This window comes from Anas platyrhynchos, chromosome 7 (assembly GCF_047663525.1).
Source record: "Anas platyrhynchos isolate ZD024472 breed Pekin duck chromosome 7, IASCAAS_PekinDuck_T2T, whole genome shotgun sequence".
In the NCBI taxonomy this organism is placed as follows: Eukaryota; Metazoa; Chordata; class Aves; order Anseriformes; family Anatidae; genus Anas; species Anas platyrhynchos.
The window spans coordinates 12,334,574-12,349,304 of NC_092593.1; the positions used below are offsets into that span (position 1 = coordinate 12,334,574).

At 35.9% G+C, this 14,731-nt stretch overlaps 1 long non-coding RNA gene across 1 annotated transcript; it reads left to right on the forward strand.

The window, feature by feature from the left end:
• The first annotated feature begins 1,685 nt into the window (after nucleotides 1–1,685).
• On the forward strand, nucleotides 1,686–14,527 carry LOC106016398 (uncharacterized). The gene is made up of 3 exons (XR_003498575.3): nucleotides 1,686–1,860; nucleotides 6,917–7,017; nucleotides 13,929–14,527. It is a non-coding gene; the product is annotated as an uncharacterized lncRNA (long non-coding RNA).
• Nucleotides 14,528–14,731: the final 204 nt, after the last annotated feature.

Below are 14,731 nucleotides of genomic sequence, written 5' to 3' on the forward strand. Positions count from 1 at the left end.
GTTTTCTTGTATGCTATAATTATCCTTTTCATTGAGTAAAAATCTATTATCCTGCTATGCAACATTTATTGTTCCAAATCAGCACCTGCCAAATAAAAACTATCCTCATTTTCATTGCCTTTAATTTTCATGTCTGAAGATTCCTAAATATACTGTGAAGTTTATTAAAGGTCTGGCTGCTACCTTTACAGCAATCAATTATTTCTTTCCCTTATAAGTTCTTATGATATCCTCCCTGGTCAGAAACCTGACTTCTTTATTATAATAGAATCAGTGACATAAAGCAGCTGCCAGCATCATAATCTAAGGGTTTAATTCTGAAGTATGAAATCATCTACCAGAGGAAGGGCAGACTAGTGAACAGAAGATGAAATGAATGAGGAAGAGAGAACATCAGAACTCTAACTGATTATCTCAGTAAATCTAGGTTAAGATATTTATCTGCTTATGCTGCCATTTTAAGTTCAGCCCTTTTGTTTTAATTCTTGTTCATGTAAAGTGAGCTTTGTCTACTTGGCACAAGATGAAAATGTTGTCTTCTATGACTCTGTGCTGTCTTAATAGACCTGCAGCATGTGGAACTATGACCCAAAGAATAAATCCCAAAAGAAGCAGGATTGCATATAAAACTTTTATCTGGAGAGAAATATTTTTGTCTTGATGAAGGGCAAAGGCACAAAGAAGAGGGTCTCTTTTTGTTGGTAGCAAAATCATCTTGGCTTAGCGTGTCCACCTTGTTAATTTTAAAGTTTTATGTGTTCTTATATTTACTTTTATTGCACGTGAATTTTTTGATATTTTACTGTATCATTCTGTAAATCAGAAAGAGTCGTCTGTTTGATTCTCCTATTGATGAATACAGAAAAATATTTTTTTCCTCAGGATCAGATTATCCGCATTTTCTTGGAATAATTGGTTGGACAACGGTATTCCATGATCAATGGGAAAAAATATAAGGCAAATGATGTCTTGGTGGTGACAGACCATGATGATTTACTAGAGCTCCATTGGATGTAGAAATGGGGCCTTTTCAAAAGCTATAGCTTTAAATAGAAAAGCCTAGTGTAAAGCCTCTTTTGTTCTGCCCTTGATTTTCATAGAATTTTATTAGTAATAAATAAATAAATGGGATCAGTAAAACCTTAGAATCCTCTTTTCCAAGCTACAGACTCATAGGTATGTCCCACCACCCTTCTCAAAAACACCACACTTAATTGGCTTCACAGAGATAAATCAGGAAGAGTTTATGCCTTCACAAACAGAAAGTTTTACTCTAAACAATTTAGACTACTGTACTGTGGTGAGCTGAGCAGATGGTAAATACAATTCCTGCTGGATTTTCTCTTTCTCTCTCTCTCTCCCTCCCTTCCCCTCCTCTTCTTCTTCTTCTTCTTCTTCTTCTTCTTCTTCTTCTTCTTCTTCTTCTTCTTCTTCTTCTTCTTCTTCTTCTTCTTCTTCTTCTTCTTCTTCTTCTTCTTCTTCTTCTTCTTCTTCTTCTTCTTGTTCTTTTATTTTCCAGAGGATCTTATTGACATATAAGCAAAAGGCTATTGATGATAAATAAAAGGATTGTTCATTAAATATTTTATGCTAGTAGTTTGTTCTTCCTAAGTATATTTCAATGCCAATTTAGGAAAGGTCTGAATAAAAATGTATTAATTTGTACATTTTTTCTGTGTAACTATAGATATCTACATGCATGCATACTGGAAGTGACTTCTTTTTTCCTTGGAATTATGTCTATCAGTGAAACCTTGTCAGAGCTTGATGAGATAATTTAAGGACTGGAAGAAGTACAGATGAATCACTGCAGTGCTATGCTTGTCCTAAATGTACCTGCTGAGAAGAATTACCTCCAGTGTAAGTTAATTAGTCCTATAATAAGTTATTATCCCTGTATGGTGTAGCATTATGGTGTGTGACCATGCCAAGGTCACCCAGGGCTAGATTGTACCCTTCTTACAAGAATTGCACTGAGCCATGGAGATGCATCTCAAGTAATTAGTGACTGTGAAATCATGCCTCCTCCGTGGATGTCAGGGTGAATGGTATGCTGAACTGTCCTGCCACTGTGTTCATGCCTCAAAAAGTAACTATTCTCAGTGGATAAGAATAGTCTATGCTCCATCAAACATTGTCACTTTGAGTAAAAGGTATACTTAATGCCACTTGTGGTTCTTATCTTCTGCTCATATATTAACACCAAGTGAAGTTGGTATAAAGTGTAAGAGTACCTCACTGGCACTTCTATGTTAAATATTTTAGATTTTGAGGTCTTTACCCTTCTGTAATTCCTATACATGTTGCATGTTTTTGAATGGAATATAGCATAACAGTCATCTGAGTTGTCTAATAATAATGAGTTTTGTGGGAAACTAAGAATCATACAATCACAGAATCATTTACTAAAGAAGAGATTGCAGGAGGTAATCTGACATAATCTCCAGCACCCCTTGCTCAGTCTAGACATCATGTTTATATGTTACTTAAGTACTATATGAGTGATATCCCAGTCAAAGAATCTACATTTTTAAAAGAGTTCTCTAAGCAAGTATGAACTTTGTTTTAGGTCAAGGGAGCATAAAATGGCTTAACAACTTAAAATAACAGAATGTTGGTGGAATATATATATATAAGAAGTGAGCTGTTATTTATATAAGTTCAGTAAGGTAGAACTAGGACCACAGAATATCATTTATCTCAATTCTGTGAATTAGATTATTGATGTTCTTCCTCCCCAATTCCAATAGCATTGATAGAAACCTATCCTTTGAGGAGTATAAGCTAACATAACATATCATTCTATATCTGTTTTTCTTTGTGCTAAACTGGAACAGTAACAATGAAATCAATGAATCAGAATCAGTTTGCATCAGCAGAGAATCTGATACATTACTTTTGGGATGTTTTACAGCTTTTCACATTGATGATGCTCCCTTTGAACTCAATGATGATTTCAGTTTTGCTAGCCTTGCATGTAAAACATGTGTAACTTGGAAAGGGTTGGAACTTTTTGAGAATAAGGATTAAAAATTTGGAGAGTTAGTTAATGAGGTACATTCTCCTCTCCCTGTGAGTTAGCAGGTATTGAAAGATCACCACTTATCTTCTAGTTTTCAGTATATTTTCTTATTAGAGAGATGGCTAGCCAGCTCTGTGTGTCTCAGAAGGACAGGAAGAAGGAAATAATTCCTCCTTAGATTGGAGCATTAAGAACTTCCATTAAGGATGTCTTTGAAAGCACTCATATCGCAGAATACCACCACAAGCACCCATCACACTACCATGCAACAAATTTTAATCCCATTTTCATTGATTCTAATATTTAACTAATTTTTCTCTTTTAGATACTTTCTATTTTATTTTTTTAAATTAGCTAGAAACTCTCAGAACCCTTTGTTAAAAGCAACATGAATGTTTTCACCTACCCAGCACATTCTCATAACACTGGCTCTATTTTTACTTCAGTAAGCACGAAGATCATCATGAACTTATCCATCAATAATTTCATCTACTCTCAGTGTATTCTGAGTTCTCTGCCTTTATTTCAATTATTTAGTACATTGTGGAATACCTTCAGTGTTGTCATTACATATCTGTTTTCAGCAGCAGAATAGCCAAGCTTGACTCTCTAGCCTAATTCTTTCCTGCAAAAGCAAGTAATAAGTAAAAGGTTCATCACCACCATCAAAATAATAATTAAAAAATAATAATGGCAGGACAAGGAAAACCAAAAATTACCAAAGAAAAATGAGCATGAGTGGTCCTAATCCCATCCCTGAATTCTCAACTCAGAAGTGGAAAATATCCTAAGACAATAAGTGAGACATGATTCTCAGTTTCTCAGTGACAAAAATGTGAAGTTGTTCCAGAATAGGCTTCCAGATGAGAGCAGAAAGGTGTTGGAAAATAAAGACATTAATCAGAGTATCAGACTGTTTTCACTAACTTCTTAATCAGTTTAGATTTCCTTGACCATTTTTCCATGAAACCTGTATATGTAATGCTATCAGCTCTGAGAGAGCTGCTCATCCAGATCTGATTTAGGAATGATAAGTCTACTGGAAATATCTCCCTTGCTCTTCCATTTTTTCAGGATTTGCTCCTTGGCTTTCAGCTATCAAAAGACTGTACCTAAGGTACATTTTGAAGTCACTGATGATGAAAATAGCAACACCTCCACCAAGAAAACTGATTATCTTGGATGAAATAGAGTTGCACATCTCACTGATGTTTTCATAATGATTTCATGCTTTTGAAGTTGCAAAAATATTAATGACTACCTCCCAACCAGTCTCCAATAAACACATGCTATTTTCTGCTATAGAGAAAAACAATATTGATGATAATGATTATTTTCAATTATGATGTTATCCTATTCCAAATAGAAATAAGATCTGTAAGATTTATAATACTACTTACATCAATTATTTACATGTCCATGAGGTTCCTGTGATCAGAAATTTGTGTATCTTTCTTGTTTCTTTGGGAAACTTAGGAATTCATCTTTCTTAACAAATGAGGCTGTGTGAAAAATATTTATTGCCTCTCATTTCAAACAGTCTTCTTTAGACACAAAAGAGTATAAAAGAAGCATGACAAGCAATTTGCTGCATGGTAGATAATATTAATGACCTGCCATACTCATACCTCCTTGTTTGATCTGTGGCTTTTATTTTTTTTAAGTGACAGATTGCAACAGAGAATGTTTGGTGTCAGTTGTGTCCTGTTCTCTACTCCTTGTTAGTAAGAAATGCAGAATATGGTTTTATCTAGTGTAAAACCCAGGTACCATCAGCAGTACTAGTGTAACTCTGACAGGACCCGTAGTGAATGCTTAGGAAAAGAACATAAGAATCTGGGAAACCAGTGTCCTCCTATTAAACTGGAGGATCCCTTTTTCCTGATAGCAGTAGCTGTTGATTGCAAACACTCTATTCATCATATTTAATTCTGTCATCACTATGTGAATTCCCTCTGAAACAAACAGAGGGGAAAAAACAGAGTCTTCTGTAATCATTCAACAGGAGCCTTAACATACTAAGGTCTTTTAATCATTGTCACTGGGATTGATCCACGGCTAGCAATGTGATGGAAACACTTTAGCACTGAGAGCGTGTTTGGCAGAATAATATCTCATCCCAGAAGGCCTGAAGACATCAGAGCCCAGGCTGAAAGACTGAATGACAATGGCTGGAGCTGCTATGATGGCACCCAAGGTGGCAACCTGGTGTCTGAGCTCTCATGCCAAGCCTGGGAGAGTTAGGCACCTTGGGAGAGCAGAGAGTTGGATGGTAAAACACTGAAAACAGACCGGTAGGACTTGCAGGATATGTGGTAGGTGTCTGGAGTGCACTACCCGCTTTAGAGGGTGTCTGCTCTTGAAGGAGACCATTCATTTCCACATCCCACTCCAGTGTGAGACAGGGAGACACAAATTATGTCCACCAAGGTTACTGTAATGCTGAATATATTGGATATGTACTGTTTCCAGCTGGACAGAGTGTATTTCTTCACTTCCCATGCTGGCCTTCAAATATTCGGTGTCCATATAAGAACCAGTGGGCTTCAGAATTTCAAACAGATAAAAAAAAAAAACAAAAAAAAACCAGAGCTTTAGGTATTCCTAGTGACTTACTGTCCTCCTGGATGGAATTTGTTAGCTGAGTTCACTTTGTGAATACAAAACTGCCTGCCTGCCACCACATGAAAAGAGTTTTTGAAATCCTATGGATTTCAGACTGGTTCGTTAAAATACCTGCCTCCTGATAGAGTCTATTGTGTCTTGAACTATCTTCCACTTGATAGCTTTAACAAGAGCTTTTTAAACTGGTGATGGATAAAGAAAAATAGAGTGTAGTCAAGTATGTCATGAGACCTGACACTCAATATCAGCAACAATAGGGAAGGGATTGCTTAGGAAAGTCTCCATTTGCAGCTCACCCATGCTGCTTACAGGTATAACACGTGGTAGGTAGTCAAGCTCTGTGGTTCTGTTTAGAAAGTTGTGTTCCCCTGTTCTCACCCCAGCTCTAGCTTAATCATTCTAATTGCTTCCATTGAGATATTCAATGTGACATGTTTAACATTTTAAGTATGGTTGGGAGTATTAACAATGGAGATAGGTAACAAAAACAGAGAAGAGGAGGCTCAGGGAGGACCTTACATGTATTAATATGTATAAATACCCGAGGGAAGGATACAATGAAAGCAGAGACATCCTATTTTCACTGGTACCCAGTGCCAGGATCCCTCACATCAGGTGTGTCGATGTTGGAGACAGGCACAGGTTGCCCTGAGAGTTTGTGGAATCTCCCTCCTTAGAGATCTTCAAAAGTCATCTCAACATGGTCCTGGCCAACCTGCTCTGGGTGTCCCTATTTGTGCAGGAGGGTTGGACCAGATGGCCTCCAGATGTTCTTTTCAACCTCAACCATTCTGTGATTCTGTGATAAATGATACTATGAGATGATGAAAGGCTATATACATTTGAAGAATATAATCTGAATTATGAAAAGTTTTGAGCTCTGCTATGGAATTTTGGTTAGTTTGATTTTGAGATTTTTTTTTTTCTCAGAAAGGTTATTTCTTATCTCTGAACAGATTTGAAAAAAAGCCTGTACAGATATGCAGCAAAGAAAAGCACATCCTTAAACATTGTGGATGCACCTACAGGCTCAGCCCAAGGGACATCTGCATGAAATTGTCCACATTCTTTCAGCTAAGCAATAGGCACAAAGCAGGGGATATATTGATGGAGTATATTAAGCTAGACTGTTATATATGGAAGGGTCTTACAGTTCAGCTAATTTTACACTTGAGGCTGTTCTGCAAAATATGCTAGCACAATTAATGTCAACACCAGATAACCAGTCACTGTAAATACCCTTGGAGTGATTTCTTATATCTTTTATAGAAATACCATTTAAGAAGTAAACTTTCCGAATGTATCCCTGAGAATCAGAGGTCAATTAAATAACCTACAAACCAGCAGGAAAATTCCATTCCCTGTTCAAGGTAGGTGTTATCTCCTTTGACAAGAGTGGGCTAGTGGCAAATGAATAAATTAATACATTTTTTTTTTTTTTCTTCTCCTAGAATAGGCTCTGTATTAAGTGTTTAGTCTGTCCTTTATGCTTGTTTAATGTTCAGCCATTGTTAGGCTGGACCATATTGTAGACAGGAAGACAAGTCCATTTTATGCCACAAAATTTCATCTGTCCCCTCCAGGCTTCATGACATCCTTGTAAACCTACTGCCTACTTTGCCTTGCTAGCACTTCTACCTGCATAGGTCGGCATCTCTGCTGTTTAACATAGGTTTATTCTCACTATTAATGACTTGAATGTTGTACAGTAATATTTAGAGGACTAGGTGAAGACAGAGACTTACATAGTACATATCATGACAGAAAATCACCATGTGTAAGCAAGTTTACTGTTCAGAAATGTGAATGATAAGGACAGAAGCAGAAGCTTGCCTTAACAGCAAATTGAGGGCAGAAACAAGGTTTTGCTCATTGGAGCTATCCTTACTGGGCAATAGGTCCTGCATAGCATAGAACAATATGAATTGCTGTAGATATAGCTCTATTTTATCAATCACATAATAAAAATCTAACTCTATTTAGTTAGTTAGTTACTTATTGAAATAAATCTGTATGGGAGACCCATTGGAGCCTTCTCAGCCTTTAATAAATGTTGTTGCATCTTAATAATTGGTCAGCTGTAGCCAGATTCAAGTCTATGTCCTCTTTTTTCCTAGATACTTACCAAAAGGCTTCTTCTGTCATCATAGTGCCCCTTCCAGCCAACTAAAAGCAGAGCAGAAAAGACATTTCTCTTTGATTTATCAGATTGCAAATCTAATTAAATTAAAAGATTTAGTAAAATCACGTTATTTACATTGATTTTTATTATTATTATTATTGCCAACTTTAAATTATCATTTACTTTGCAGTCCTCTTAAGTAAGTTATGAGAACTATTCTAGAAACTCACACTTACTCTAACCCCACACCAAAATACCCCATACCAAATCCCCCCATGATTCTCAGGAAACATTATCTGCTGTAGGCAAGCAAAAAAAGGGACCTGATCTAAACCCATTAAAGTTATTAAAAGTTCTTCCTTCCCAATACATTTCTGTTCAGTACCCAAAACCCTTTTTTAAGTAGCTGTTATCTAAGCAGTTATCTAATGCCTACCATCAGACCGCAAGACCAGGATGATTACAACCCACTTTTCAAACCAGAAACTCAGCTAGAAACAGTGAGTCTCTGCACTTCCTTGTTCTTGCTGTTTGTTCCCAATGTCCCAATTTCAGTGCAAGATAGAGGCAATTCCAGTTTTCACTAAAAACTGCAACCTGATTGAATTCTGAGAAACTTAAAAAGATATAAAAGATGATAAATTTGATCTTTGATATTGATTCTTGATAAAAGGCAGTTGAGATTTCAGCAAATTTTTGGATACCATTAGTTGCTAAAATATAGAAGAAAAGTGATTTGTATGTTTGTGCTTATGCTTCTCAAATAGAATAGTCCTTAAAAAAAAATCACAGTTTATGTGAGGTGAAGTCCCTTTTAGAGCTTTTCTTCCATATTATAAGCCTGTGTTAGAAATTTAGAGAACAGCCTTATGTGGGACTAAGAGGTGAAATATGTCTAAGCCTTACAATAAACAGTGCTGAAGGCATGTATCTTTAACTTATTTTATGAATTATTTTAATTTTTCATGGTTTTAAAGATCATTTAGGATCTGTCTTTCTGTATAATTGACAATTAAGTGCTTTTTTAATGCCTAAGTTTCTAAAGCAATGTCTGTTTCCTGACCTCTGACAGCCTCTCATAAGTTTTAATTTCTGAAAGAAGATCCTAGAATGTGTATTACCTACTCTAAAAGAGTCAGCTTGAAAAGTAATTTAATAAAACATCACTTTTGTTTTACAGCAACAATGAGAGATTAGGAAATTATCTGCTTGTTGTTGTTGTTTTTTGTTTGTTTGTATGTTTTGGTTTGGTTTGGTTTATTTTTTAATCCTTATCATTTAAGACAGTGTGGGTATTGTCTAAATTTGACATCCTTGACAGAAACAGCAAGATCCAACTTTTCACTGAGGAGTCATTTCAGCTCACATACAGTAAAAGGCTGTAAGGAGGAGAGCTGGCAAATATCTGACAGGTCCACTTTGTGACAAACTTTAAATTTATTCTTATTCTGCCTTTGAATGGAAACAATATCTGATTTTTTTGTTTGTTTGTTTTAATGAAATTGTGTGCAAAGAGACAAGTCTGAATCAAGTCTGCATCTTCCTCTCACTCAACTGAAGAAGTCATCATGCTTACCTACAACATGGCACCCTCCTGTGCAAAGTTGCCATCGTGAAACATGGCCTGCCGACATCAGTACTACAGACAGGTGTGGGGATTCCTGATATTAGCTTTAAGACCAATGACATTTAAATCTTGCACCTGTTCCTACAAACTATCCAGAAGTGTTACTTCATGGGAAAACAAAACAAAACAAAACAAACAAACAAACAAAAAAAAAGCAAAACACTAAATTGATTAAAGATGGTTAGTGGCAGAAGGCTGTTTGGCCATTTAAGAAGTGGCTGAGCAGAGACACCCATAGATCAGAGACACAACAAGGCAGGTGGCACTAGACTGGACATATGATACTCAGTTTATCATTTCTTTAGCCAGTTTGACAATCTGTATAAACTTAGGAGAGGCAACAGAGAGAACTTTTTTGAATTGTAAGAAAATATCAAAATTCTGACCCTTCTTCCCCCAACCTTCCCCAGCCCCCTAGTTCAATACTAGTGGTGACTTAAAATGTATTATCCCGTTCCTGGGATTTGATACTCTTTTATTCCTTATGTTTCTTCTAAATTCATTTTTACCGTTTAGGTAAAACATGGTTGGATCTAATTTACAAAGCACAGTTGAACTGTAAATCAATAGTTTGTTTCTTAGTTGAAAATCTGCTGAAAATAAATGAAAATATGGTAAATAAAAAAAACTTTCTTTCCGACACTAAAGTGGATATGGAGTCTAAACACTTACTTGCCAGTGGATTCCACACAGAGCTATTATCTTGGCACTAGATTAAGTGTGTGAAATGACATTTATTTAGCTTTTATGCAGTAGATTTTTATTATTATTTTTTCCTTATGAGCCTCACCAAGTTTATACTCATAAGTGAGTGAGTGTTCTAAGTGGTGTCTACAGACTGTGCACTACGCATGATCAGTGAATGATGGAGTGCTTTATCCAGCCCTTCATGAGGTAATGATAAGGGTAATTGGCACTCCAGACTTCTAGGCAGTTAAGGAGAAGAGGGTGATGGAAAACAGCTATTTTCTGAATCACAGTTTGCTATGCAAATCCCAAAAGGGCTTCCATAAATCTTAGCTGTCAGACTTAAATATTTCTAATTAACATATTTTTGTCTTTAAGAACAAATTATCTTCTTTTCCCTGATTTTCTTTTCATTTATTTTGCTATACATATAATTTGTTGGTACTGTCTTCCCAGCTGTAAATCAAGACAGCTCACTATTTCAGTAGGGCTGTACCGATTTACATTCACAGTGGACCCACCACAGGATCTCTGCTTTTTGTTTACCTTTGTCATTTCCAAAATTCAAAAGAAGCACCCAGGAAGTGTAGCTGAGACTCCAATTCATTCTGACATGGACAGTGGGCCATTTAGGATTAATGCCATGAAAGGAAACTGCCTGACATGTTTTCCAGAACACCTCTGATGGAATTGTTCCTATTCTTAACTTCATTAAACAAATATCATTGCTGATCAATATATTGAGTATCACAACTCTGATATTTCTGTAAATATTATATCCATTCTACTTCCATTTGTACACTTTTTCAGCATTAGGCCATAGTGGAATGGAAATATATTTTAATCTGTTTACATTAGAGACTATTTTCAATATCATGTTCATTTGGATCATGATTCCTGACCAATTGTAATTGTTTTGTCTGGTTTTACATAAGAACATCCACCCTCTTTCTGAAACAAAACAAAGCAAAAACAAAAAACAACAACAAATCAATCTGAATAAAAGAAAGCATAATTTCTTAATATAAAAGTCAGTAGCAGTGTGTAGCACTATTGAGAATGTCATGTACTGAAGAAAAATTCTTGTCTTTATGTGTTTGTTTGTTTGTTCATTTCCCTGAGTCTTTATATTAAAGAATTGACATCAGATGTAGAACAAGACAAAGCCAAAAGAAAGAAAAAACATGTTTTGTAAAACATTGTATGGACTCAGCCTTCATGTTCCTTTCAGCCCTGAAGCAGATGGGGAAGAGTAGAGAAGAAAGCTGTTCTGAAGGAGCATATGAGTCAGTTAGATATGCGTGAATATTTATTTTAAATATGAGGACAGTTTCATAGTCCTCAGCCAAAGCTACAGATAATTAAGGATGGCAATAAAAAGAGGAGAAAAAAGAAAAAGTAGGCATAATTTTGTATTTAAAATTTTTTTCCTCTTTTTTTTTTTTTTTTAAATTGCCAATGTTGTTATTATTTTCTTGATACATTAACTGTAATTTTTATGGAAATTACAGAATCATTATATTTTGTTTACAAAGTACATATATAATATTTACACTTGGTTTAAATACTGTTTCTGAAACAAAACAATATTTGAGCGAAACTGAAATTTACCTTACCAAATGCAGTTATTGATATAAAATCTTGAAGATTAATGGGAGAAAAGAAATGCAAATACAAATAGGTACGTATCCATACTATATGTAAATATTCACACACACATATATTTATATGCATACTTACACATGCAAAAATATACATGCATTTATTTATACATATTATGCATATTTATGAATATTTACATATGCAGACATTTAAATACTTTTAAATACGTTCCCCACATTCTCTTTCTGGTACTTTTCTAATAGAATGTTTACACGCAATATTGAAAAATTACTCTGTTTTTAAACAGATACATATCTTCTTTCATCACGTATTTGGTGCTAGGCAGGTACTTTAATTATTGTCTTATCTGGAACTTAGGGAGTAACATTCCAATTGCTTATACTTCAGAGGAGGCATACAAAGTTCTGAGTTACCTAGTTGACAACAACTATTTGTTTTAAAGCCAAGTATTATTTTAGGATTATGTTAACATCTATAGCTTTGTTTACCTATGGACTATCTAATTCCCCTTATTGTAGTTTTTCTTGCCATGTTTTGGAGATCAAGCTCAAACTCCCTCATTGGAAAAAAAAAAAAAAAAAACCAAAAGACACCAGACAAGAACATATATTTTTATAATATCTGGTTTGCTAGGCAAACTCCTGACATTGTCCAGCTCTGCACAAATCCACAAACTCCTCATGGCATCTGAAAACCGTACCCAGCTTTGAAACAGCAGCAAGAAGACCTGCTTTTATTGACTATACTGCTCTGTCCCAGTGAACTTCGTCAGAGACTGTGGGAGGCCAGCAGATTTCTGGGAAGTTTCTCATACTTTGGTGCCTTGGTGTGAGCAGGATAGTTACAGGAGAAAAGCACCAAACGCCTAGAAGGTTGAAATATCCTAAACCTGGCAAGAAAAGGCTGCAATTTGTGCATATGTGCACCTGCATGGAGGATTCCTGAAACTGGATTAGGGCCTAAAATATAGTGAGGAAGAGAGGGACATCATGAGTGAGGGCATACTCTTCAAACCAACCACCATCTTGTTATTTTTACTTATTTACTTACTGTTCAGGATTTTGAACGAGAATTAATAGTATGACTATAGGCTCTGTCCTCAGGGAGCAGATACAGGGTCTGCCAGGACTCAGGAGACTCAGCCATAGTGAGGTCCGGCCTGCTCCACCATGACTTAACATTATTCGTATGTAGCTCTGTGACTTATCCAGTCTTTGGCTAGTCTTTCCTATAATGATCAATTAATGTCTGTCACAGTAGGCTTCACAGGCCTTTGGTGAGGACTGAGGTTAAGACAGGTTTGAGACTGGGCTTAAGTTCTCCAGCTAATGTCTGATGTTTGGAGCAAAACTGATGGCTCACACTTGAAACCGGCACCTTCCTTCATGTAACCTGACTACCCAGGAACCTGGGGACTGGATTTTAATCAGTACAAGCATTTTAGGAAGCCAGAAAACATCTAGAAAGATTGTACACAGAATAATGAAGTTCATCACAAAACACGTCAACTGGCTTATTTCAATTTTTGCAGTATTCCCCAAAGAACAATTTGGTTTTTCCTCTGCAGGTGATTCTCCCAGTATAGTCTCAACCTTGGTATAAATTCAGCTTTTTTGTGCTTTCAGTTTCTGGGTTTTTATTCATGAGTTCGAGTTTAAGTACATGAGCAGCTTTATTGAAGTTTGCAGAATGGCATTAACCATATGTTTCATTAAATTATTGAATCAGGGCTCTCACTGTGTTTACATCAGTACAGAAGAAAAATAACTGCAAAGAGGCGTGACTGATAAGACCAGGCTGGTGATGGTTCTCCTTCAAGGGAGAGCTTAGACCAGAGGCACTCTGAAGGTCTTCTCCCGCCCACACTCTACAGTTCTACGAAGTAGTAGGTGAAAATATATGCACGGAAGGTGTGATGGAATTTAAGATTCATACAGCTGAACCTAGGAACCCAGATCATTCATGGTACATGACAGCCTCTCTTAGATGAGATGCTGTAGGTTAATGAATAGGCATAGGTTAATGAATATTATATAAAATAACATACTTACTTGGCTACATTAGTGATTGATCCAAATTTTGGATAACATTCAGAGATGTTAAGTGACAGAATAAAATTATGTGAATTGGGCTTCAGTTACCTCTCAACTCTGGAGCCTTAATAACTGACTATGCACTTGACCAACAATTTGTAACAAAAATGTCCTTACTTAAACCAGCAGAAGTGGATGAACATGTGGTGGACGTCTGGATGGCTTGAGACTGGTAAAGGAGATCCTGATCTGGCATAAAAGAAGACTGAGAAGTATCCCTGATTTCTACAGCATCAGAACATGTCGCAGTGGGGATCTGCTATAAATGGGGATTAGCTATAAATTGAGAAAGAAACATGTAGACTCAGAATATTTATTTTTACAGCTGTCCAAATAATGACAACATTTCTTGTGCAAATGCTAAGACACTAACTGTAATGTTGTGTCCAAGTTTAAGCTCTGCACTTAGACAAAAGATAATGGACCATTTCAAAATATCCAGAGTGCAATGAAAATGTTGTAAGATTCTGGAAGTATGATCAGTAAGAAAGGGCTGAAAATGTGTCTGATAAATACACTATGAAGTCATTGGGATTCTTTAATAAAAAACAAAACAAAACAAACTGATAAGGAACATAATAGTGATCATCAAACATAAAAAGTTGTCAAAAAAAATAAATGAATAGTTTTTCCTTCATGTCCACTGTGGATAGTACAAAAAGCAATGGCCTTTTTAATAGTGGCAAGAGAAATTTAACTTGGATGTTAAAAAAAAAAAAAGGAATAAATAAATAAAAAAAATCCACTTTCCAACAGTAAGGATAATTAGGTACTGGAATAGATTGCCTGGTGAGGCTACAGAAGCTCTATCATCATTAAAGCCTTTAAAGAGCAGGCTGGACAAACACTCATTTGGAATAATAAAGATCTACTTGATCTATGGTGGGCAAAAGATGAACAATGTGATTGACTGAAAGCCTGTATAGATCTGT